General features: G+C 41.1%; 1 protein-coding gene across 5 annotated transcripts in view; it reads right to left on the bottom strand.

Annotated features, from left to right (window-relative positions):
* GBF1 (golgi brefeldin A resistant guanine nucleotide exchange factor 1) overlaps positions 1 to 27,159 on the bottom strand; it is a 4,751,435-nt gene that overhangs the window by 146,568 nt on the left and 4,577,708 nt on the right. The gene's annotated exons all lie outside the window — the stretch shown is intronic.

The following is a 27,159-nucleotide window of genomic DNA, read 5'->3' on the forward strand; positions in this document are numbered from 1 at the left end:
TTTTTTCCCTTCATTTTTGCAGGGGAGGCTCCACTCCCACAACCCCCTGCAAATTAAATATACCAATTCCGAGATTGCACTACCTTGAGAAAAAGGGCAAACTACAAATAGACAATGAATACTCATGCCGCCATTGGTATGAATATGATTTTACTTTCACCGATTGTTGGATGGTGGGCGGGGTTTGGGCAAGACTTGCTACTGTACATCCTGAGAGGTATGTTTCTAACACAAAGACCAACATTCTCCACTTCATATGATTTCAAAATATAACTTAAGAGAAACTTGTTAATTCCACTACTTGATCAAACTCTCATCTCAGACAACCATCCTACCTTGATCTGGTTATTAAACAAGGAACTAGAAAGAAAATAACACTTCTATGCTACCAAACATATATTTAGTGACCCTCATCCATTAAAAACTATCTGATACTGCAGATGAAGACAACATCTACCTACACTAATTTAACAGACAATCATTCTCACCATTAAAAGGGTGAATATTACTGAATAAAGTTTTGCCTCAGTAAACTGGAATTATGACTGCACCAGTGTCTGCATTGTCATTAACCTTCTTGTTAAGCATACTAATAAAAGTACAAATTTCCCCTTACCACCAGAACAGTAAGAGGTCCTAAATGCAAAATGTTAACTAAGGAACTAAAATCAAAACAGAAAAGCAGTAATAAGATGTTATAAATGGAACATAACTAACTATTCTTTCTTATGTCTACATAAACCAAGGAAGAGATGATGGAATTAAAGTAAATACTGCAAAACCCACAAACATTAGAAGTCAACCATCATCTGACTTGCAACCTTAAAAAATTCTGGTATGAACTTCAGCAAATTATTCGTACTCAAAGAAAAATCTCTATTTCATTCCTCAGAAAAATCTCTTATTTCATCCCTCACTGCGTGCCATGCATCTCCCCACCTCATTCTGACATATGGCATGGCAAACATTAAAAAAAAAAATATTCAGATGATATGACAAGCAACCTCATACTATCCAGCCAGACAGATACAAAGACTCCACCAACCAAAATTCACAATTAGAAATTTACACTCTACATCAGGCAATTACTGAAAAGTTTCAGAGACTCAAACCCCAAGCACTGATGGGCTTTCACTCCATTTTTGAAAAAAAAAAAAAAAACGTATTTAATACATCCATTTCCTGACACTCACCCAATACATACATCACTAATCATAAGTAATTGCATGAAAATCAGGTCTAACTATTCTGCTGCCTAAAAATCAACAACTGCATATTTATCTCACTTTTCCACACCTTTAGTAAAATGTCAGAAATGGAAGTAAAATACTGGAAAAGGCAAGGGCATTAAAATACTAGAAAAGGCAGTCTACAATCAACCAGCTTAGTATATTCAAATCACAGCATACTACCACACAAACAACATGATATCAGGTTCACTTTTTAACATCCTTTTAATATCTTCATGCCTGCTGAACATCAATCACCCTCTTGCACCACTGCCTATTCAGTCTCCAAAACTCCAGACTAGCAATCTCATACATCCTGTTGAGGAGTTCCTCCAATTTCTAATGAAAGCTTGCCTTGTAGTGCCATATTGCATAAGTAGCCTGAAGCTAGGGGTGACAGAAAAGCAGGAACCATTAGCACAGAAATGAGCAGGCAGCCACATATGGTTATTATACGTACACAAACCCTTTTACCTCTTTAGGAGCTAGTCAGTCATGCCTGTAATAGCAGCCCTGAATATAAACATCCTAATGCATGGTCAAAACCTTTACTTCTTATGCTGCTTGATGTACAGATCCCTGAACTGGCCTATTTGCTAGTGGTCGCACTTTCCTATAATTGTGCTGGGTTTCAAGACAGCAATGAGAAAAATTGCTTCCCTCCTCCCAAATGAGTAAGGTAACACTGGACACTCTCTCTCATCCATCCCTGGTCAGCTCCACCAGTGCAAAAGTCACTAACTGATCCTGGGTTGCTTGAGTCATACGTAAGGTCTTTATCCATCTGCATGATGCAGCAAAGTCAGTTCACATTTCAATTAACTTGGACAAAAGTCTTATTTACAACCTGGGCAAAATACAAGCAATCACATGGAGTACAAACAGATGACCACAGTCACAAATCACTTGAATACATTGTTATACCAACTCATATGTGATGATCAAATGTTAAAATAAAAGCACTTGGCTGAACCCTGAATTCACTGTAGAACACTTTTGAGGTGTATCAGCTTTGAAAGTTGGTATACTAAAGTTCAGCGGTGTGGGGGTCGTGCCTTCCTAGAGTAATAAAAAAAAAAAAAAAAAACGCTGTTTGCACCTTATGAAAAGTAAGTGGACTGCTTTGCTTTCTAATTCACTCTTCCACAGACTGCCACAGATCAGATTTTCAAAGTATGATCAAAGATACTACAAAGTTAAGCAAATTCCATGAAACAAACATTAAAGTGTAGCTTATTACAGTAACATGTCTGATGTGGAACTGCCAGCATTTCTAATCACTGCTTGATGTGGCTTGGTCATCTGACAAAGTTAGCAACCTTTACTGAATGAAGACTACAGCTCAGTTCTGAGGTACACTGAACTACCCTTTGATATATCTGTAAGTATGAAGCTTCTGAGGTTTACTCGTGAATTGATTAAAAAGCCATAGGAATGTTTACAGGGTGCTGTATTCTGAGGAGGGGTCTAGAGTTAACCTTATTGTGCACTGTTATTCCTAAAAAAATTGAGTCACCAGTTTCAGAGTTAGGATAGACTGATCGACGCTGCTGCAGAGACAGGTGGTAGGTAGCTTAAAGCTGTATCTTTCAAAGAAAATCCCTGTGATATTCATAGTTACCATTTACAATGAACATGTTCCTCGTTTCTGAAGATCTTGCTCGCATTTACAAACAAGTAAACATTAAACAACTGCAATACAGTTGTTCAGTTTTTACAACAAGCCTTCTTATTAATATAAACCAAATGCTAAGGTTCATAAGCTAAAGATGTTTTTGACAGTTACATGTTCAAAATTAATATGGGTCCCCTTGGTTTACTTTCTCCAATTATTTTGGGTTTTTAATACCATGAAGGAATGGACCCCATTACTAAGTCAGGATAAAATTAAAGTTCATGAAATTGTATTGTTTCAATCCTTGACATTGGCCAAAAGTGCTCTTCCAAGCACCTGTAACATATCCAGAAATGATTCATTCAGCAATTCATATGGAGTTACATGTACTGGTAGCATATCTAAACACGACTGTAGATTGTATATTAGAACCATTGCTCCTACTACTACTGGAGCTGTCTGTGTATCTTTCTTCCTCAATGAACTCGTTTCTGCCTGCAAATCCTGATATTTTATGAATTTGTGTCATACTTCTCAACTGACCAGATTTTTGACTTGTATTTTTTGTCTTTTCCTCATAAAATTTGTGGTTTTTCAGCAAATCACTGAGGATTGAAGTCACTAAATAATGGCATACATTTGTGTTATCTGCTTTTTTTTCATCTGTTTTTTGAATTGTTGGTAATGGGTGATCCCATGTTATGTACACTTCATCGTTCTCTATAATGCTTTGTGGTTCATGTTTCCAATACTTCTCAGCTACTTCTATATTGTAGTGGTTGCACAAACCCCAGTGCAACAATCTTGCCACATTATTGTGCCTTTCAGTGTACAGGCCCTCTGCCATGAGTGTACCTCACCATGACCACGGTTTCAGATTTTTTTTTTTTTTTTTTTTTTACAGAACCTCACTGTTTCTCCCACATGTCCACTGAACTTTGTAAACAAAGTGTGTACGTAGCCCACTATCTTGGGTGCCCATTATCAACTTTTCATCTTTTACTTCAACTCACTTCTCCTTAATCAAATCCTGTGTCAAATCCTGATCAACATGAGGTTGCTCCAGATCATCTCTATACTGCCACTATACTTAAGACTTTTCCACATTCATTTCTTTCTTATCTGACCCTTCTCCTTATAGTATTTCTTTTTTGTTTTTTGGCGCATTCAGTTGTTGGCTGATTTTTATCTACTTCTGGCTTGATTTCAGTTCCTTCTAGCCGCCTGAATGCTTCTGCTAAACTAAACAGAGAGGTCATATTAGACTTCCTCTGGTCATTATTTAAAACTTTCACCATGTTTGGATCTAATGAGGTTGGCAGATATGTATGCAGTCCCATGACTTTAGATTGATACATGTAATCAATTTTGAGGAGGCTCATACCTCCTTCAGAGCGAGGGATATATAATCTTGGCATACACTGATTTTTATATATCATTTAATAAGCTTGGAGCATTTTTCTTGCTTTTCTGTTCAACTGATCCAATACCGTTTGGGGCAAATCAACCTTACCAAAACTGTAAGGTAAAAAAAAAGGGACGGTAAATTGTTTTTTAGCTTGGACTTTATTCCTAGATGTCCGGCAGTTTTCACTATTAGTTTTAGTATTCTGAAGTATTCCTGAGCTTTATTTGCATTTATTCATGTTTTATTGCCAATCCTTTATCAGTTCCCAAATATTTATACACTCCTTCCTGCTCAAGTTTCTTTATATATCACATTCCTGTCCTTGATTGTTTCTTAGTTACTGCAACTTTCTTGCTATAAATGTTGCTTTTGCACATTTATCAAGACCAAATGTCATTCTTACATCTGAGAAAGTTTTAACTACTTGTCGTCGTGCTTTCAACTTCCTCATCTGATGAGCTATATAATTTTAAGTCATCCACAAAAAGCAGATAAAAAATCTTTATGCAAGTATGTATTCTGGGAGTCAGATTATAGCAAAGACCTAATCGGTTTATTAAACAGCTTAATGGTAAATGGCAAGACAGACAGTGACAAAGAAACATGCTGGAGTATCCCCCTTTGAATTTTTATCCCTGAAATAATAATTTGCCCTTTGTTGTGGTTTAATTATAAAGCAGCTTACCACCATGGTCACTGTAATGTAAATGATCAATGCAGGATGTATCTTATACATCTGTAAGTACACCTTTATCCATGAATGTGGGATGCTTCAAATGCTTTTTTTGTAATATATCCATGCCATACTTAAATTCTTCCCCTTTTTACAATTCTCCATTATGACTTTATTTAGCAATAAAAAAGAAGCTATGTACTTACCATAATGTTCCATGTGAGTTGTTCATCTCGTCTTCATTCTTTACTGATGGGTTTGGAGCCAATCCCTTGGCTCTGATATGGCCAATTGCAAAGCTCGAGGTCTTCAAATAGCTAGAGGCCAAGTCCCTATCCCATGATGCACCTGGTGTTACCTCAGATCTTGTTTGCTGCGTATAATAATACCATATGTCATTCTTGCACTCCCAAGAGAAAGATATAGAAGGATTGAGTAACCAGGATGGATCCAGCATCTCGGTCATCTATCAGCCCAGGAGGGGGTAGGAGGGAGAGATGTAAGAATGAAGGCGAGATGAACAACTCACATGGAACGTTATGGTAAGTACATAACTTCTTTATATGAAGTTGTTCAATCTCGCCGTTAGCGTCCCAAGCACCATCAATCTCGGGTGACTCACGGGAGTATATTTCTCAGGACCGTGGATCCAAAGGAGGCCCTGTACCTGGAGGCCTTGTCAACTTTGTAATGAGTGATAAAGGTATGAGGTTTTGACCAAGTGGCTGCTGCACAAATTTTATCAATAGGAAGCCTGGCAGAAAAAGCAGATGAAGTAGAAACTGCTCTGGTTGAGTGAGCTTTAATCTTGTGTTGCAAAGGCATATTGGCAGCTGAATAGGCAAAGGTGATACAATCAGATAACCATTTGGAGCTTTTCTTCCTGGGCCTCCGCTGTAAATGGACCTTGTTCCAGTCGAACTTTCCCGGTAAACAAATGTAAAATAAAAATAAATAAATTTAGATAGAGTTGTTTTAGCCACTTGTCTACCCTTCCTGGAGTCCAAGAATGAAACAAAAAGTTGGTCTGATTTCCTGAAATCTTTTGTGCTATCCAAATAAAATCTGAGCTGTCTGTGAACATCAAGCTTGTGCAGCATATACTCTAAATTGTTTGAATGGTTGGGAAAGAATACTGGCGAATCAATAATATGGTTAAGATTGGTTTCGGTGCAAACTTTGGGCAAAAATGAGGGGTTTGTTTCAAGTGAGACTCTGTCAGCATGGTATATCAAATAAGGAGGCTTGATGGATAAAGCTTGAAGATCTGACACTCTGTGGGCAGAAGTAATAGCTACCAGAAAGATGGTCTTCAATGATAAAAATTTTAGGTCACAAGAGGAAGCTGGTTCAAATGGCGGAATAATTATCCGGGAAAGCATAAAATTTAGATTCCATGGAGAATAGAGAGATTTCACAGGTGGTCTAATATGACAAGTCCCTTTGAGAAAGGCTTTGGATAACTTGTGAGACATGATATTCAACCCTTCAAATCCAAGATGAAAATTAGAAACAGCAGCCAATTGAACAAGAACTGTTGCTGCTGCAGCTCTTTTGTTAAAAATCATAGTCAAGAATTCTAAAATGGAGGCCATAGGGGCTTGGGTAAGGATCATTATTATTTTTAGATGCCCATACAGAATTTTTTTTCCATTTGCTAAGATATAGCTTCCTAGTAAAAGATTTATGAGAAGATAGAAGGATCTGTTTTGTCTTAGAGAGGTTATGGAACCTAGCTATGATGGGAACTGGAGCAGCCAAGCTGTCAGCTTCAGGGACTGCAGAGAGGGATGAAGATCCCTCGACGATTGCATCAGAAGGTCTGGAGCTGGGTCCAGAATCCAAGGATCCTCCAAAAGATGGAGTTGAAGGGAAGGGGAACCAAATCTGACGAGGCCAATAAGGGGCTATTAGAATGATGGTCCTTCTCAGGGTTTTTGCTTTCTGTAGAACCTTGGGTATCAACGGGATTGATGGAAATGCATAGAGGAGATCCGGAGGCCAATCGTGTACGACTGCATCCCTTGGGGCTTCTCCCAAAGGGGGAATCAGGGCAAAGTAGCTTCTGCATTTCATGTTCATGTGACTGGCAAAAGATCACAGCAAAGTTGGCCCCACCTGTGGAATATCTTGTCTATTTCTTTCTTGAGGGACCACTTTAGGGCAACAAGATGGCCCCGCTGAGCTTGTCTGCTATCACGTTGGACTTCCTCGGTATGTGCGTTACCAACAGAAAGTGCTGGGTGGAAACAGCCCACTGCCAAACTCTGAGGGCCTCTCGACAAAGGGGGTAAAACCTGGTTCCTCCTTGTTTGTTCAAATATCAGACCACTGACATGTCTGTCTGAATCGCAACTGTACCCAGAGGAAGAAAGTCCTGAAAGTACTGCAACGCCAGAAGTACCGTTCTCATCTGTGGCCGCTGGAGGGGGTAGCACAAATGGGCATCCTATCGTGACATGAAGTGAAGTCAACCAACACTTTTTGCAGGAATTTGTGATCATTATAGTGTGAGACATGGGAAGCTCTTGGAAAGACCATTGAGTGAACAACAGCCATTGCAGTATCCGCATGTGCATACAAGCTAGTGGTATGGCTAGAATTGCTGCTGCCATCATGCCCAATAATTTCAGAACTTCTGATGCTGGTGCTCTGTCTTTTGATACCAGAATGCTGACATGTTGATGAAGAAGAAGAACTCTTTCTATTGAATGCCTTAGTGTGCTGGTGGTGTCCAACTCTGCCCTGATAAAAACGATATGCTGTGATGGCGACAAGGCAGATTTTTCTGAGTTGACTGTAATGCCCAGATGATTGCAGAGTGACAGAGTGGACTCTTTGGCCTAAATGAGCTGATGCCTGGTGGTGGCAGTAAGGAGCTAATCATCTAGATACAGAAACACCTGGAATCCTAGATGCCTCAGGTGAGCCATGACCACTGCCATGCATTTGGTGAACACCCTGGGGGTTGTAGTGAGACCAAAGGGCAGGGCTCGCAACTGATAATGATTGACTCCCAGCTGGAAGTGCAGGTGATCCCTGGATAGTCTGGCTATTTTTATGTGGTAGTATGCATCCTTGAGATCTATCGAGCACATCCAATTGTCTTTCCCTAAGAAGGGAAGTATAAACTGAAGCGTGACCATCCAAAACTTCTCTTTCTTTACGTATTGGTTAAGTCTGCTGAGGTCCAATATGGGTCTCCAGTCCCTCCTGTCTTCTTTGGAACCAAAAAGAATCTTGAATAAGTTTCAGATCCTGTCTGGTCTGCTGGGATTGGTTGGATGACTCTTTTTCTTAGCAACGTTTGGACCTCTATTGTTGCCTGTTCCCTGTAACTGGGTGGAACGTCCAGGATTTTTCTTATGATTGGAGGGGATGTAGCGAATGGAATGGAGTATCCTCTGAAAATTATACTTTGTACCCAGCTGTCTTTTGTTATTTTGAGCCAGGCGTCTGGGTACAAAGACAAGCGACCCCTGACTGCCTCCAGAGCAGGACAGTCAGGCCTCCTCTCAGGAGTGCTAGTAGGGCTTCCCAGAGAAGTGATCTCTGTTGCCCTGGTGTTGCTGACCCCCCTCTGCCGTGAGGATGGCGTCTTCATTTATTGCCCCCTCCTCTGCCACTGGAAGGGGGTCCACCACATGTGTTGTGAAAGGCTCCTCCCCTTTGACCTTTAGGGTAGGGTCGGGTAGGGGAGAAAAAATGGACCCCGACGGCAGACAGAGTCTTTCATCCTGTTCACACCTGATTAAGGTTCCCTTCACTTTAGGCATGAAAAGGGATGAGCCATCAAAGGGAGTGTTCACAAAGGATGACTTGAAGGGCTCTGCGAAGGAACACAAGTGCATCCAGGAATGTCTCCTAAGAGCAACTCCTGCACCCACTGCCCTACTCATTCCATCAGCTGCATAAGAGATGAGGCGCATGGATGAGTTGACAACAGAATTGAGGGTAGCAAGCTGGGCAGCAACTCTGTCGGATTCTCCTACAGCTACTGTACCCTGAAGAGCATCTCCTAGCTCCTTAAGGAGATCTCTTTCTAACCTAGTAAAATGGGTTAAATAGTTTAGCGAACTGAGAGCAAAGGTCGCTGAACTAAACATGCGCTTACCATATCTATCCATAATCCTGCAGTCTCTGTTAGGAGGATGGATAGACGAAAAAGTCTCAGACATTTCCTTTATGGTGGCTGCCACCACCATGGCATCAACCGGAACACCTTTTGTTAAAAATGTTTTGTCAAGGGGGGCAAAAATGAATTTATTAGGCCTCCTAGGGACAGGCTCCATAGTATACGGAGACTCCCACGCCCTTCATGAGACCAGCTGCATCAGCTCATCGAAGGGCAGAGACACCCAAGAGGTGGAGGGCTGAGACCCGAAAGCCTTCAGGAGAAAGTACAGCTGTGTACACTTACCATAAATGTAGATGTTTGAGTGTATTCACTGTTGCAGTCATTACATTTGGGTAATCTGCTGGCAGGTTGCCCTCAGTCGGCCTGAATAACAAAGTCTTGGGTCCTGCATCAGTTGCTGTCTCCTATTCCATGATGTCAGGTCGTCAGGGATATAAAACATGCAGCCGACGCCATTTTAGACAGTTTTTCTTGCCCCAGATGTCAAGTGCCCCCCAAATGGGGAGCAAAAATTTTATATAGTTTCATAGTTTAGTACTAGGCTATCTGCCTTGGGGCATTTATAAGCCTAGCCATAGTGATGTGGCTTTCGCCACCCCATGTAATGGTACAAAAGTGTACAGAATAGATTTAGAATATTGTGCCTCTGTCTAGTAGTGACACAGCGAAGACCCCCTTACATAATAGAATTAGTTTACTGTGCCTCTGTCTAGTAGTGACACAGAGATGACCCCTGGGGTAAACCTACGATCTCCCATCCACTCGTCAAGATTTCTCTTGAAAAGAGTTAGTGAGGGGCTCTGCCTAACATGAACTGGGACTCTGTTCCAGAGCATGGGATGCCTCTGAGTTATGAATCTGTCCCTCCAGCATGCCCTATTCATATTTGTGCTGAGGTTTAAATCTTTAGCTCTCGTGGTTCTGATGGATTTGGATTTTTTGAGGTGGAGCATGTCCATCAATTCCTGACTGGACATGGCCTTGTACGTTAGGCACAGATCACCTCTGAGTAGGCGGTATGCTACTGAATAGAGCTGGAGTTTCTTTAGTCTGGCAGCATATGACATATGTTGGAGACCCTTGATCCTCTTGGTGAGGTACTTCTGGGGTCTCTCCAGCTGTTGCAAGTGCCAGTTAAGGTACATACCAAATGGGGCATTGTACTCAATCATGGGCCTGATAAGGGAGGAGTATAGGGGCACAATGACCTCCTTTGATCTGGATGTGAATTCCTTCATGATAAGGTGGGCAAGGTAGAAAGTCTTTCTAACCACTTTGGCAATGTGGGTGTCAAATGAGAGGTCGCTATCGACTTGGGTCCCCAGGTCTCTGATTACTTTTTCCGTACTCAGTGGGTTACTGTCTATGTGATAATTTGTGGGTACTTTATTTTTCCCAAAGGGGATGACTATACATTTTTTGGCATTTAGTTTAAGGCCATGACTCTGGCACCAGTTGTCCGTTTCTGTAGGATGTATGTGTCAGCTGGTGTATCGACTATGGCACCTAGTTTGCAGTCATCTGCGAACTTTGTCAGCCACAACCCTCCCATGTTTGCTTTCACATCTGAGAAATAAATGCCGAACAAGAGGGGTCCCATGACAGAGCCCTGTGGGACACCACTTGTGACTGGCTTTGAGTCTGACATGGCTCCAGCGATTTTGACTTTATGGGTTCTATCCTTTAGCCAGTTTGCAACCCATCCTGTGACATATGGATTTACATTTAAGCTGTTGAGCTTGTCTATGATGCCTGAGTGGGGTATTGTGTCAAAAGCTTTAGCCAAGTCCAGGTAGGCTGTATGGACTGCTTTGCCCTTGTCAATGGCTCTAGTGACCATTTCAAAAAAGTCAACCAGGTTCAAAAGGCAGGATCTGCCCTTTACAAAGCCGAACTGGGTGGGATCAAGTGTCTGTAAGTCCCCAATGTCAATGTGAGTTCCATAATGATTCTTTCCATAGCTTTGCAGACCAGGCTGGTTAAGCTTATGGGGCGGTAGTTACCAGGGTCTGTAGAGGTGCCTCCTTTGCGGAGTGGGACTACTGTTGCTGTACGCCAGTGTTCAGGTACATATCCTGTAGTAAGGCTAAGGTTAAATAGCATTTTTATGTGCGGGTTTAGCTCCTCTTGGAGTTCACGTAGCACGCAACCCGGGATACCGTCAGGTCCCATTGATGCTGTGTTTTTAGCTTTGCTGAGGGCGGTTGTCACCTGGACATCTGAGATGACAGGGAGGTTACATTCAGCTGGGATAAGTATTTCTTCTTTTGGGGGTGAGGGAGGGGAGAAATTTGAACTGAACCTGTCTGCCAGAATGTTGGCAATATCTGTGGGTTCAGTGTATTTTTTGTCATTGTGAACCAACTCTGAACATATCTGAGGGTTTCTAAGATAGCAGAAGAAGGCCTTGTGGTTATCTTTAGTGTCCATAGCGATTTTTCTCTCAAAGTTGGCCTTGGATGTTTTTATGAGAGAACGTAGCTTTCTACTAGTGCTGATCAGAGATGCCTTCTCTTTATGGGATTTTGCTCTGTCATGCAGTAGCTTCCTTCTTTTGTTGTACAATTTGTTTATGGCTGGGGTCCACCAGACAGGATGCCTGCCCTTGGTGGAGAGGGTCTTGGTTTTATCTGGGATTGCATGATCCATGCATTCTTGGAGATGTCCGTAGAAAGCATTTGTGAAGGATTCTGCATTGTGGGATGTGGTTTCCACTAGCCCAGTGGGCTTAAAGGATACCATCTCGGTTTTGAGAAGTGTAAAGTCGGCTTTTGAGATGTTTTTCACTGTAGTCTTTTGTGCTGGGGGTGGAGGTGGGATATGTATATCTAGGGTGATTAGTTTGTGGTCAGATCTCACTAGTGAGGGGTATACTTCCAGTGTGGAGCACTTTTTCCCCATGTTTGTGATGATCAGGTCTAGTATATTATCTCCCCTTGTGGGAGAGGTGACTAGCTGTTCCAATGCATTTGAATTTCTGAATTCCAGGAACCTTTGGGCTAGAATAATGCACCCAGTCTATGTTAGGGTAGTTGAAGTCTCCCAATATGATGGTGTTTGGAGAGACATTCATATCCTCCAATGTCTTCAGGAAGGCTGAATGGGGTTCTTGAGATTGGGAGGGTGGTCTGTAACATGCTACCAGTTGTATAGCAGTTTTGCCTACGGTTATAGTTGCACCTGGATGGTCTCTGATGCTTCATGTGTTGCCACTAACCTGGAGGTGTGGGTGTCCTTGATGAATATGGACACTCCCCCTCCCTTTTTGGTTTGGCCCGAGTTTTGGGGCCGAAAAGCATGATACAAGGTATAGCCTGGTAGCGCTGGGGTGCTCTCAGAAGCCTTGAACCAGGTTTCAGTTACTGCACAGACATCGATGTTCTCCATACTGAGGAGTGCTTCAAGAGCCTGCATCTTGAGATTTAGACTTCTGGCGTTGACCAGCATTACCCTTAATTTTTTTCCATTTTTGTTTTCTAAGGAGGTGGGTTTGTCTTTTGAGCCTTGCCTAAAAAAGGCACTACGGGGGTGGCAAGAGCCTTAGCCAATATCCAGAAGCCCAGTGGTGACAGATGCAAGCCGTCCCTTGCGAAGCAGCGTGGCTTGCCCAGCATGTCATCCCAAGCAGACAGACATTGGATCCCCCTAGAATGACACCAGTATTTGAGCCAATTATTAAAGCTGATCATATATATATATATATATATATATATATATATATATGTAATTTAGAACACAAAAATTTACCTCCAAATAAAAACAAATACACCAAAAAGGCTTTTGAGCATAGTGAAGGAAAGAAGAGGTGTAATAAGAGAGAAAAAAAAGGCAACTGGCGGGTGGGTAATCTGGACTGCAACAGTGAATACACTTGAACATCTATATTTATGGTACACAACTGTACTATGTTCTTCGTGTTTCACTGTTGCAGTCATTACATTTGGGTAGAATCCCAAAGCTATGGATGGGAGGATGGAATTATACAGCATTAGGAGCAGCTATAAGGCCCTGCAGGACAGCAGTGGCAAAGCCTGCCCTGGATTTAGAAAAGAGAGGTAAACGGTAATGTTTGGTGAACGTATGAACTGAACTACAAGTAGCAGCTTCTAGAATGTCTCTGGTAGGAACCCCTCTGAAAAAAGCTGCAGAAGTAGATGCAGCCCTGGTGGAATGGGATCTGATCCCCTTGGGGACAAGTTTACCATGGTGCATGTAGCAGAAACAAATACAATAGCTTATCCATTTTGAAATAGTCTGCTTTGAAATAGCCTTCCCCTCTGCCCCTGCAGCAAATGCCACCAGTAGTTGCTCAGACTTTCTTAGAGATTTTGTCCTGTTTAAGTAGGATCTTAGTTGTCTGTGTACATCCAATGAATGCAGAATCTGGTCCCCCTTGTTCTGCGGATTTGGGAAAAAGTTGGCAGATGAATGGACTGGTTATGAGCCACACTGGATACCACCTTAGGCATAAAGGATGGATTGGTCCTGAGGGCCACCCTGTCCGTATAAAAGATAATGAAAGGCTCCACTGCCATGAGAGCCTGTTGTTCTGAAATCCTTCTAGCTGAAGTGACTGCTAAAAGAAAGGCTGTCTTCCAAGAAAGAAATTTTATGTCTGCAGTAGCAGCTGGTTCAAAAGGAGGTAGGGTGAGTTTTTCCAGCACAAAATTGAGGTCCCATGCAAAAGTTGGTGCTTTCCTGGGAGGTCTCAAATTTTTGGCCCCTCTGAGGTACTGCTTTAGCAGGGGATGAGAACAGAGAGGAGGCTCTGTGTTGTAATGAGCCGAGATGGCAGAGGCATGGATTTTTATAGAAGAAAAAGATAGGCCCTTGTGAAGCATCTCAGTTAAACATTGCAGAATCTGAGGAATATTGGGCATTGCTGTATTTAATCCTTGTGCTTGGTTCCAGACACAGAATCTCTTCCATTTATCAGCATAAGATTTTCTAGTACTAGGCCTTCTAGCCTCCAAAATGACATCCATCACAGGTTTACTGAGAGATGTGACTGGTGAAATTAGTTGATTAGCCATGCTGCAAAACTCAGAGTTTGGAGCTGAGTGTGCAGAATTTGACAGTTCTGTTGAGACAATAGATGAGGTGTCTGAGGCAAGTACCATGGAGGAAGGTGTGACATATCCCTTAGAACCAAGAACCAGTGTTGGTGAGGCCAGTCTGGAGCAATCAGAATAATTTTTGTTTTTTCCTGTCTGACTTTTAGTAAAACCTTGGAGAGCAGAGGCAGAGGGGGAAAGGCATAGACTGATAGGTTTTTCCAGCTGAAGGATAGAGCAGCCACTTTCCAAGCTTTTTTGTGATGAATTCTTGTGCAGAATTTGTCTAACTGATAGTTTTGGGAAGAGGCAAAAAGATCTATGTCTGGGCTCCCCCATTTTCGTATCAACATGCTGAAGATTTGTGGATCCAGTTTCCATTCGTGTGGGTCCATAAGATTTCTGCTTAGTTCGTCTGCCAGAGTATTTTGCTTTCCTGGCAGGAATTGAGCTTGTAGATGTATTTGGTAAGTCAATGCTGTGTTCAACAAGGCCATGGCCAGTCTGCAAAGAGGGTAGGAGTGGGTACCCCCCTGCTTGTTTATGTACCACATAACTGTGGTGTAGTCCGCCTTTATCAGTAGTTGTCCTGGATGAAGGAAGTCCTTGAAGGCTGTCAGAGCATTCTGTACAGCTAGCATTTCTTTCTGGCTGATATATAGGTGCATTTGATTTGGGCTCCATTCGCCCAGAATGCATCTCCCTGCCAGATGGGCCCCCCAAGCATAGTCTGATGTGTCTGTAGTCAGGGTTTGGGTGGCAGGGGGTAGAATGAATGAGAGTCCCTTGTTTTGGTGACAGGCCTCTGCCCACTATAGGAACTCCTGTTGCAGGCAAGGAATGAGAGGAATCATTGTTTCCAGGCTGTGACAATGTTGACTCCATAAGCTTTTTAGGTACCATTGAAATGTCCTCATACGCAGTCTTGCATATGGAATTAGTAGAATGCAAGATGCCATGAACCCCAAAGCCTGCAGAATTTGCCTTGCAGATAGCAGGGTTTTTGTGGCCACTTGTTTGAAGTATATTATCAATTGAATTTGTCTGGCGTGAGGTAAGCCATCTGGGCAGTTGTATTCAAGCTTGCAGCCAGGAATGTAATTATTTGAGAGGGTGCCAGTTGTGATTTCTTTTCGTTTATGGTGCACCCTAGGCATGTTAGAAGCCTTTTTACAAATGCCAGATGTTGTAGAAGAGTGCCCTTGTTTTCTGCCTGAATTAGACAATCGTCCAGATAAGGACAAATTTGAATGTTTCTTTGTCTGCAAAATGCAATCACTGGTGCCAGGCACTTTGTGAAGACCCTGGGCGCAGTAGATAAGCCAAAGGGCAGTGTAGAGAACTGGTAATGCAAATAGCCTGCTTTGAAGCGGAGGTATCTTCTGCAAGATTCCCTGATTGGGATATGCTGGTAAGCCTCTTTTAAGTCTAGAGTTACCAACCAGGCATCCTTGCCTAGCATAGGCAGTAACTGTTGTACAGTCAGCATCTTGAATTTTGGAATGTCCAGGAAGGTATTTAGAATGGATAAGCCCAGAATTGGATGTCATGATTTGTCTTTTCTGGGTTCCAGGGAAAAGTCTTGAATAAAAACCTTGTCCTTTTTCCTTTTCTGGTACTGGTTGAATAGCCCCCATATCCATGAAGGACATGACTTGTTTCTGGGCCTCTGCCCACTGATTTGGAGGCAGATCTGGCCATCCGTTTGGAATTGGCAATGTGTGGAAATGAAATCTGTATCCCTGGGATACTATATTTAAAACCCACTTGTCCTGGGTAATTAGATGCCAATTTTGAGCATGAAGTGCTAGTTTTCCCCCCAAAGGGACTGCCAAAAGATAAGTGCTTGGAAATGGCAGGGGAAAGTCATTGAGACTGTTTACTGTAGGGGGGTGCTTTGCTACTTCCAGATTTGGAGGTGGAGGCACCCCATTGTTTTGTTCTGTAAGTTCCTTATGACTGAAACCTGGAGCCTTTGGAGTGTCTGGGTTTGACCTGAGCGGCTCTGTTGGGTACTGGAAAGGACCAATTCTTAGTAGGCCAGTGCCTACTGAACCTGGGTGGCTGCACTTGCAAGAAATATTTTACAGTTTGCATAGATTTAGCTTTGTCTTGAATCTTTTTCAAAATTTCTTCTGCCTTATTACCAAACAGACTGTCCTGTTGTAAAGGAGCATCCAACAATTTAGCTTTAACATGATCAGGCAGATTTTGCTCCTTGAGCCAAACATGCCTTCTTATCACAGATCCAGTTACGGTGGCACTGCAAGAGGCCTCCAAGGAATCAAAACTACATTGCAAAGTATGCTTTCCAACTCGTTCAGCTGAATGCAATAAATCCTGTAACTCTATTTTCCACACAATCAGAAATCAACATAATTTTCTGTTTAAGTAAGCCCATGACATGCTGTTGATATTTAAGCATATAAAATTGACAGTTTAAAGCCCTGATTGCCAGGCTTGCAGACGTATAAACCTTCTTAGCCCATCTATCCAGTGCCCTGGAGTCTCTATCAGAAGGGGTAGGATTTTTAGCAGAAGAATCCTTAACACTCTTGGGACCCTGAGAAATTGTTTCAGGGTCAGCAGTAGGATTTTTGAAAAGAACCCTGTAATATCTGTCTGACTTACTAGAAGCCAGAGGCAGGGAATCAGGAGCCATGCTGGATTCTGAGAAAACATCATCAACAATGTCTAAAACAGGAGGTATAGCCAAAGGCCTATGCTGAGGGAGAAGATGAAAATCCCTAAGCCTCTTTTTGGATTCTGAAAAATCCTGACTCTCCCAATGAAAATGTTTCCTTTAAGGTATGCAAAGTTTCTCCAAAAGAAAAATCCTCAGGAGGAGAAGCAGAAGAGATGGATTCTTCTGCATCAGAGTCCTCATAAGGAGGAACAGAAAATGCCTGATCAGAAGAAATGGAAACCTGATCTGAAGATTCATAATCAGTGCCTTGCCAAGGCCTCTTAAGCAGGAGGGGGTTGGGAACCCCTGATCAAGGTAATTAAATCCCCAGCCATTTTGATCATTTGTTGTTTAGGTATAGGGGCCTGAACATGTGGCTCATGCGTCTGTTTTTTAGACACAGAAGTTGGTTTTGGCCTTGTTTTTGATGATGGTGTTGGTTTAATATACAAATCTTAAGGCCTGAAAACACTCTCAGAAGCCGGTGCCTGCTCAGCGGCTCCGGACTTGATGGGAAGGGATACAACGAGGGAAACACACCGAAAAGCTATAAGAGCTTTATAAACTATCCTAAACTATTCTAACTATCTAACTAGCAAAATTTTTAGTAAGTAAGTAATGAAAAAACAGTTTTACTGGCCTGAGTTAAAGCAGAACCTCCGATCTGTTGCAGCGGCAAACTAGACCTGAGGTAAACTCCAGGTGTATCATGGGATAGGGACTTGGCCTCGAGCTATTTGAAGACGTCAAGCTTTGCAATTGGCCGTATCGGAGCTGAGGGATTGACTCCGGACACATCAGTAAAGAATGAACGGCAAGATTGAACAACTTCACATTGATCCTTTACTCCATATGACTTTCTTTTGTTACCCTTTATTTTCTATTGCTATGATTGAGTTTTCTTCTAAGTAACAATTGACATCAATTCCAGTACACAGTTTGCACATCATCATCAGAAAGTAAGTTATTGGTCTATAATTTTCAGGATGACTTAACGGTTCACTCTTAAGGAAGAGTATCATTTTTCCTGTTGTTAACCAGGCTGGTGTCTGTTCAGGATGTGCATAAAAGGCTAAATCTTAACGTAAGCATGTTAATACTTTTAGCCAGTAGATAGGTACTACATCTGGGTATGTTTTTTTTTTCCAGTTTGGAGCTTTTCTTAATTTTGTTTCCTTTTCTCTGGCTGTTACCTCACCCAATTTCATAGCTTGTACATCTGAAAAAGAAGTTATGTTCTTACCATAATGTTCCATCGGTGTTGTCTATTTTAATTCTTTATTAAACCATGAGTCTCGATTCTGACCCTCAAAACTATTCGGATGCCTCACTAGCTCAAGCTCCCCCTCCCTACCCATAATGCCTCTTTCCACAGAGTACCTCAGACTGAGTTTGCTGCAAATATTTATCTACTGTCCACCAAAACAATTATCTATCACAGAGAAAAGGATAAAAAACAAAAGGAGCTCAAACAGGCATTGTGGTTCCTATGAACATATCCATCAGGTATCTCAAAGTCGTGGACTAGGGGAAGGAGGGGAGAGTTTAATGAAGAATGAAAATAGACAACACAGACAGAAGGTTATGGTAAGAACATAACTTCTTTATCTGATGTTGTCATTTTCATTTGTTCATTCACCTGTAGGACAGAGTCTCCAGGTACAAAAATCCAGGGTGGCCCTCATGGAAGATTATTCCGGAGTACAGCAGAGCCAAAGGCACTCCTATTTCTGGAAATTATGTCCAATTTATGAGTAATACACGTATGAGGATTCGACCAAGTAACAGCTGCACAGATGTAATCAACAGATACTCTTCACCACAAAGCTTGGGAAGTTGCCATAGTTCTTGTAGCATGAGCTTTAATCTGATCAGGCAAAGGGATGTTCTTCAAAGAATAAACAAAGGAAATATAGTCTTTTAACCATCTAACCGAAGAGGTCTTGTTAATTGTTTTACATCTTTTAATCAAGAGAAATAGTGCCCATTGGCAAACCAACGCCATAAGCTCCACACAGATGATTACGCTGAGATATCTTTATTCCATAAAATCAAGTTAAGCGCTTTCATCCCTTGAATAACACTCTGGGACTTCTTCAGAACTAAATACAACAGTGAGGTTACCTCCCTTATATTCATTAGTAAATTAAACTACCAATTAAACATTTAAATATTTAAAGGCATATCTATAAGAAACTTGCTTTGGTATAAAACATGCCTTAAAAATACATGGATAGAAAAACATAAATAAAACTACCACTACAAAATCAGCCCACCATACAAAAACCAGTAAAACCTTTGTGTTGAAATAAGCGGGTGTGTAAAAACCTGATGCTAAAACACATAATGAAAAATATATGAATATATATTTCAAGAATGTTAATTAAAAAAGTTATTTTTAAAAATCCAAAGCTTTTCTCTTCAACACTGGTAACAACGATACATGCTCATTTAATCCTGATTCAGCTACTGCATTCAGTCTTATAGCTTTACCAGAAAGGCTCATCCAGACTATGCTACACTTTGCTGTGAAGGAAAGGTTAGTTTGCTTTTATTTTTTGTATTGCTTTACTGCCTTTTTATATTTTGAATACTGTGGTTTGTTTGCTCTACCTTGTGTTTTACTTGCATTCTGCTTTAACATCATATTAAAACTTCAAAAGAGACCACAGCTCTGTCTCTTCTGAGTCAGGCAGAATTTTTTTCCCGCTCTCCCACCCAGTTACAGTTGTCTTGTTAAATACCATTGTCTTTCTAGTTGCCTGCCTCTTATGTTAATCTGACCATATGTCTCATTTCCACTCTACTTTCACTGGCTTGTGTGAGTAATCACAAAATCATCATTTTTGAAATCCCTCCCCTTCAACTATTTAAATTTATTGGCCATCCTACTGTATTCCATAGTACCAGAATACAAAAGTAACCACCCCTTTCAATCCATCTTGCTGTTTTAAAAATAGTAACTCTACACTAAACCTTAACTTTTTAAACAGGTAAAACTTAAGTTACCTACTTTCACATCTAACTTCTCTAGTGCACACTGCAGTGTGCATTTTTTTTTCATCTTACCTTTAAGCATCCCTGTGACTAGCACTTGCTCTAATACCTGCTGGAAAGCACTAGGAAGCCTTAAACTGATACAAGCACTCAACTCTCCTTGTTAATAAGGAGAAATCAAAAGTAGGCACTAAGCCTATAATTGCAAAGTACCTTGCTAAGGTAAGGGAAAACAGCTCCTGTACTTTACAAAAAAAAAAAAAAACAAAAAGCACCAAACCAGGCATGTCCAAGGGTCAGCTTCTGGTAATTACTCCTGTCCACCTGGTGAATCTGGGCATACTGGGGCAATGCAGCAATTGCCTCATGTACACAGATAACCCTCTCCTCCTACCACCCAACACTACAACCTGTGAGAGATTCACTTACATAGCCAAAATGGAAACAAAGCTCTCTCCACCCAAGATTGTGCTAGACAGTCAAGAGGAGAAGGTTAACACCCACCCTACACCTCAAGCAACACACAGCCCTTCTAAACCCACACCACCAACACCCACATATAGCAACACTAAATCCACATATGCAGAGGCCCTTAACTGTAACCTGCACAAGCAAGAAGGACCTCTGAAGCTGAAACGCAAACACCAGTCACAACCAAAGTGTCACATAGTTCACAACACCAGTGTGCCACCCAGCAACAGCCCCTAAGGCAAGACAATGTACCTAACACTTTAGTCATAGGTGACTCTATAGTCTGGCACACTGATGTCCCACTCACCAGGTTGAACAAGGAGAAAATTACAGTCAGCTGCCTGTCTGGTGCCAGGATCTGCCACATAACGCATGCACTCAAGTCACCCCACAACAAGTACAAATATGACTCTGTCATTGTCCATGTTGGAGTGAATAACTTGAGACATACCTCCCTGGACTATATGAAAGGAGACATGGAAGAGCTCTCGGATCATGTGGCCCAGGCAGGTATGACCTTAGTCCCGAGTAGCATCCTGCCTTCACCCAGAATGATAACACAATATAAGGACAAAATGATTGACTTCAACAATTGGCTAAGCTTCTGGTGTCATTCAAAGGGGATCCAGTATCTGTCTGCCTGGGACGACATGATCAACAGACCACGATGCTTTGCCAGAGATGGTCTGCACCTATCGCCCCTGGGATTCAGGTTACTGACCAATGCTCTTGCCACCCCTATAGTGCCTTTTTTAGGCAAAGTTCAAAGGACAAAACCACCACCGTAACGGGTACAAGCATGCAAAATATGAAGGTAATGCTACTCAATGCTAGAAGTCTAAACCTCAAAATGCACTCTCTTCGAGGCACTCCTAAAAATGGAGAACATCGATATCTGTGCGGTAACTGAGACCTGGTTCAAGGCTCCAGAGAGCACCCCTGCAATATCAGGCTACAACTCTTACCACAATTTTTGGCCACCAAACCAGGACCAAAACACTAAAGGCGGAGGAGTGTCAATATTCACCAAGGATATTCATACCACCAGGCTAGTTGCCCAACACAATGCGTCTGAAATTCTCCAGGTGCAACTAACACTAGGTAAGACTGCAATCCAAATTGTAGCTTGCTACAGATCCCCCACCATATCCCAAGATTCTCACTACACCTTTCTACACATAATGGAAAATATTAAGATAGAACCAAACACCCTAATACTGGGTGATTTTAGCTACCCAGCCATTAACTGGGAAAACTACTCATTTACCAACACCTTTGCCCAATGGTTCTTGGAATTCATAAATTCCAACACCCTGGATCAACTAATCCATAGTCCCACCAGGAGCTCCAATATCCTAGACCTGGTCAATACCAACATGGGAAATCGATGCTCCACACCTATGGTCACCCCCTTGTTAGTCAGGTCTGACCATAAGCTAATCACCCTTAACATCCACATCCCAGCCCCACCCGTCAGTAAGGAAACCTCCATAAAAAACTTCTCCAAAGCCAAATTCATGCTACTCAAGTCAGAAGTGACAAACTTCATGACATCCATGCAGACGGGAACTGAAAGTTCAATTGCTGAATCCTACACTAAGGCACTGTACGAGCATACCACGCAAGCATGAATCGTGCCATCCCAAAATAGAACCAAGATGCTCTCATCCAAAAAAAGGAAGCCAATCTGGTGGTCCCCTGCCATAAACAAATTTTACAACAAAAGGAAGAAACTGTTGCAGAAAAGAGGAAAATCCCAGGATGCAAAAAAACTCCCCTTACCAGCCTCAGTAAGAAACTGAGATTCCTCATAAAATCCTCCAAAGCTAGTTACGAAAATAAAATTGCCAAAGATTCCAAAGACAACCACAAGGCATTCTATAACTATGTCAAGAATCTAAATGGCAATGCTCAGATCTGTTCCGAGCTAAAACAGAATGGCATTAAATATACTGATCACAAGGATATTGCCAATATCCTGGCAGATCGATTCAGTGCCAACTTCACCCCCCTCTCATCCCCTAAATGGCTCATCTCAATACCGGAAGATTGCCAAATTCTGGTAATAACGGCCACACAGGTAAAAAACGCACTCTCCGAAGCTAAGAATACAGCATCCATGGGACCATATGACATCCCGGGCTGTGTACTACATGAACTACAGTATGAACTGCCACCTCACCTAAGTGTCATGTTTAATCATAGCCTCACCTCAGGTTTCGTGCCCACTGAGTGGCGCAGAGCTACAGTTATCCCACTCCACAAGGGGGGATCCACCTTGGATCCCGGAAACAACCATCCCATCAATCTGACGAGCCTTATCTGCAAGGCCATGGAGCGTATTATCATGGAACTTATAAACAAAGACATTGGCGACCTTCAAACACTGGACCTTACCCAGTTTGGGTTCGTGAAGGGTCGATCTTGTCTCCTGAACCTGATTGACTTCTTTGGATCAGTCTCCAGAGCCATGAACAAGGGTAAGGTGGTCCACACAGCCTATCTAGACCGTGCCAAGGCCTTTGACACCACCCCCCACTCTGGAATCATAGATAAACTTACTAAGCTGGGCATTAATCCCTACGTCACCCAATGGGCTGCTAACTGGCTTATTGATAGAACCTGTAGTAAAACTCTTGATGAAAACTGCAAACAGTATCTACAAAACCACACTTAAACGCCAAAATTTAATAAGTAAATCTTTCGGGTTCACCACCCTTCATCAGTACATAAAAACAATGAAATTTTCAGAACATTAAATAGGGATACAGATAAAATCGCATGATCTAGCCAGTCTAACACATTCAACTTACAATTAATTATTTACATTCTGCTACTTAAAACAGTACTAACATATATTAAAACCTTTTAAAACATTCAAGTTATCCTGTACTACTAACATATAAAAAAATCAATACAGTATAATTACATCTGTTTAAACACATATATGTATATATATATAGTTTTAAAAAAAACTTCCTATGCAAAATATATTTCATATAAGATCTCCCTTCATATACATAACGACATGTATGCTATACAGCAAATATCTCATATTTCATAAACATTCCGCTAAGGACAACTATGATAGAGAAATAATATTTAAGAATGTATTTTCTATCTTATATTTCACAGATGTTTAAAAAGAGGAAACTACAATACAAAGTGCATTCTCAGATATTTTCTCTCTGTCTTTTAATTTGGGGATTCAATAATGGCTCCCAGTTTGCAGTCATCTGCGAACTTTGTTAGCCAGATTCCCTTAGTGTTGGCCTGTACTTCAGAGAAGTAGATGTCAAACAAGAGCAGTCCCAGGACTGAACCCTGAGGTACTCCACTTGTCTGGAGCTGGATTTGGAGTCGGCTACTTTTACAGTGTGGATTCTATCAATAAAATCTCAGAGGAATTATACAATTTTCTTATAAAAGAACACCCTTTAACACCTATAGCCTTTGGTATTCCAAAAGTGCACAAATGTATACAGCAGCCCCCTTTTAGGTTTATTATTTCTGCACAAAACAATTTGACTTATTCTGTATGCACTTTTGTGGACAGAATTTTGAAAGATTCATTGGAATCTGTTGACCACCTACCAAAAGATTGTTGGGATTTTTTGACCAAGCTTAGTGAAAGGTGGTATACAGACAGTTGTATTTTTTCCACCTCTATACCCCATAAGGAGGGGTTAGATTTGTTTTATGAAGCTATCAGAGAACTAACTAGATTCAGTGACTCTATGATTAATTTTCTTATGGCAGTTATAGAACACATCCTTACTAACAACCATTTTTACATTTGAAGGTGAATATTATAGGCAGATCCAAGGACTGGCAATGGGGGCAACATGCCCCCTATTTATGCCAACCTGTGTAAGGAAATGAACTTCGATATCCACCATGGTTATAAATCTGTTAAAACCAATTTTGATCAAAAACAGCTTAAAATAGAGAAAAATAAAATGGAACAATAACTCTAATCGATCTGAAGAAGGCTTACTTAGCCAAAAGCGCTTATCGGAGTTATTGTTCCATTTTATTTTTCTCTATTTTAAGCTGCCTACACAGTGGTGCTTCCTTCCTACGATACCTTTAGCAGTTCAACCAAGATGTTTGCCTATTTATGCCAACCTGGTCTTGGGAGAAGAAAAACATATTAACCAGTATGTATAAACAACATTGGTTCACATATTATCGTTCTTAGATGACATTTTTATCCTTTGGAAGGATGACCAGGTGGATATCAAAGGATTTGTCAAACGTATCAACCAAATTTGTACATACTTTAAATTCAGATCTAACCATTCTAGTGAATTGATCAATTATTTGGATGTGACCATTTTCAAAGACAGGGACAATAAAAAGTTCCTTTCAAAAATTTTCAGGAAGGAAACTTTTTCTAATAGTTACCTTGACTTCCAAAGTTGTCACCCCCTGCATAATAAGACAAACATTTTTAAAGGGCAGCTAGTGAGAGCTGCAAGAATGTGTTCCAACAGAGGTGTATTACTTAATGAAGTTAAATGTATACCTGACATGTTCAAAGTTAGGGGTTACCTTAATAAAATTTTGTACAGTACTGTCAATGATATAGTTGAAGTGTAGGGGGTTAAATACAAACCACTGCTTCACAGTGGTGATCTAATCACAACTAATAAACATTCTGTAAGGTCAGGGTTCAATATGGGTATGGTCATACCATTTGGTGAAGGAGAAAAAGCACTTAAGGGCATAAATAATGAAAAACTGGAACATCTTTCGTGGCAATTCAGAGATTTTCAATATTTTAGGACAGGCACCACGCTTTGTATACAAAACAGGTAAAAACATTAAAAATCTTATGGAACATGCAATCCTACCCAGACCAATGGCAATCAAGGGTACAACTAAATGTGGTCAATGTAATCAATGTCCCTTCATCCCTGACAGTGATGTGATATATTTAGAGGGAATAAGGCATGGTGTTACCCTATAAAAAGGCAACTGTAACACACAGGGTGTTATATACATTTCTAATTGCCAAACATGCCAACATTTTTATGTTGGCAAGACAGAGAGGAATTTAGATCCAGAGTATATGAACACTTGTATGCCATAGCCAAAGGTAACACTAACAATGCCTTATACAAACATACACTCACTTGGCTAGGGGAAACAAAATTTAAATGTGGAATATTGGAAGTAGTCCCACACAGCAAAAGAGGAGGTTGGTGGGAACTACAGATTGAATTAAGAGAACGTTATTGGATTTTAAGATTGAATGCAGTAGGTGAACCAGGATTAAATGAGCATGTATCATTACTAGTGCTGAAGAGAAAAGCTTTGAATTTTTAAACAGAAATTTTTAATTAACATTCTTGAAATATATATTCATATATTTTTTTCATTATGTGTTTTAGCATCAGGTGTTTCACACCCACTTAAACACAAAAGTTTTACTGTTTTTAGTATGGTGGGCTGATTTTGTAATGGTAGTTTTATTTACGTTTTTCTGTTCATGTGTTTTTTAGGCATGTTTTATACCAAAGCAAGTTCTTATAGATATGCCTTCAAATATTTAAATATTTAATTGGTAGTTTAATTTACTAATGAATATAAGGGAGGTGACCTCACTGTTGTATTTAGTTCTGTAGAAGTCCCAGAGAGTTATTCAAGGGATGAAAGCACTTAACTTGATTTTATGGAATAAAGATATCTCAACAAAATCATCAGGCCATGTCAAACCCAGATTTGATGAATATGCTTCACCTCAAAAAATCTAGATCCGTCAGAGCCACAAGGGCGGGAGACTTAAACCTCGACACGGCTATTAATAGGACGTGCTGGAGGGATAGATTCATCACCCAAAGACTCCCTATGCTGTGGAATAAAATCCCGGTATATGTGAGGCAGAGCACCTCGCTGGCCTTGTTCAAGAGAAATCTTGACCAATGGATGGGAGATCGCAGATATACCCCAGGGATTACCTCAGTGTCACTGCTCGACAGAGGCACAGCAAAATAATGGGTATAGTTCCCCATACTAAAGGGGTGGCGTAAGCCACAAAACTATGGGCTAGGCTTGTAAATGCCCTCGGGCAGATAGCCTAGTATGAACCTATGAACCTATGTGTGGAGCTTATGGTGTTGGTTTGCCAATGGGCACGATTTCTCTTGTTCACTGGTCTTTATTATTGCTCTTCACGAACGGTACTGTTTTTTCTTTGGTTTACATCTTTTAATATCTGAAAAGGATATGAAAAATTGCTCAGATGTCCTGAAAGCCTTTGTTCTGTCTAGGTAAAGACGATGTTGTCTATGAACATCAGATAAATGAAGTGTGTATTCTCCCTTATTTTGGATGTTAGGAAAGAAAACAGAGAGCTTAACATAGTGGTTGATATTGCCTTCCACAGCAACTTTAGGCAAGAAACAAAGGGTTGGTGCATAAGGTTAGTCTATCTTTGTGAAGTATTAGTTAAGGAAACTTGAAAGAAAGGGCCTGTAACGCAGAGATTTTTGCTGAAGTAATAGCTACCATGAAAACTGTCTTCCATGAGAGAAGCTTTAAATCTACTGTGGTGGTCAGTTCAAAAGGGGGACGAACCCAGTGCTTGCAACATAATGGACAAATCCCAAGGGGATGTTGGATTTTTAATTGTAGGACAAAGTAGATAGGTGCCCCTAAGAAGGGCTTTACAGAGTTTAGATGAAGCTAATGATGTAAAGTCTTCTTCCAAATAAAATTTGGAAATTGCTGCTAATTGAACTTTGATGGCAGAATAGCTAGCTCCATCATTAGAACCCAAAGTGTGAAAGTAGCTGACTCCAAGTCAGACTGCTTACCAGTCATGAGTGGAGTCCCACAGGGTTTGGTCCTGGGTCCTCTTCTGTTTGGCATCTACTTCTATGA

The sequence above is a fragment of the Protopterus annectens genome, chromosome 14.part0 (assembly GCF_019279795.1).
Source record: "Protopterus annectens isolate FY-2018-M chromosome 14.part0, PAN1.0, whole genome shotgun sequence".
NCBI lineage: Eukaryota > Metazoa > Chordata > Ceratodontiformes > Protopteridae > Protopterus > Protopterus annectens.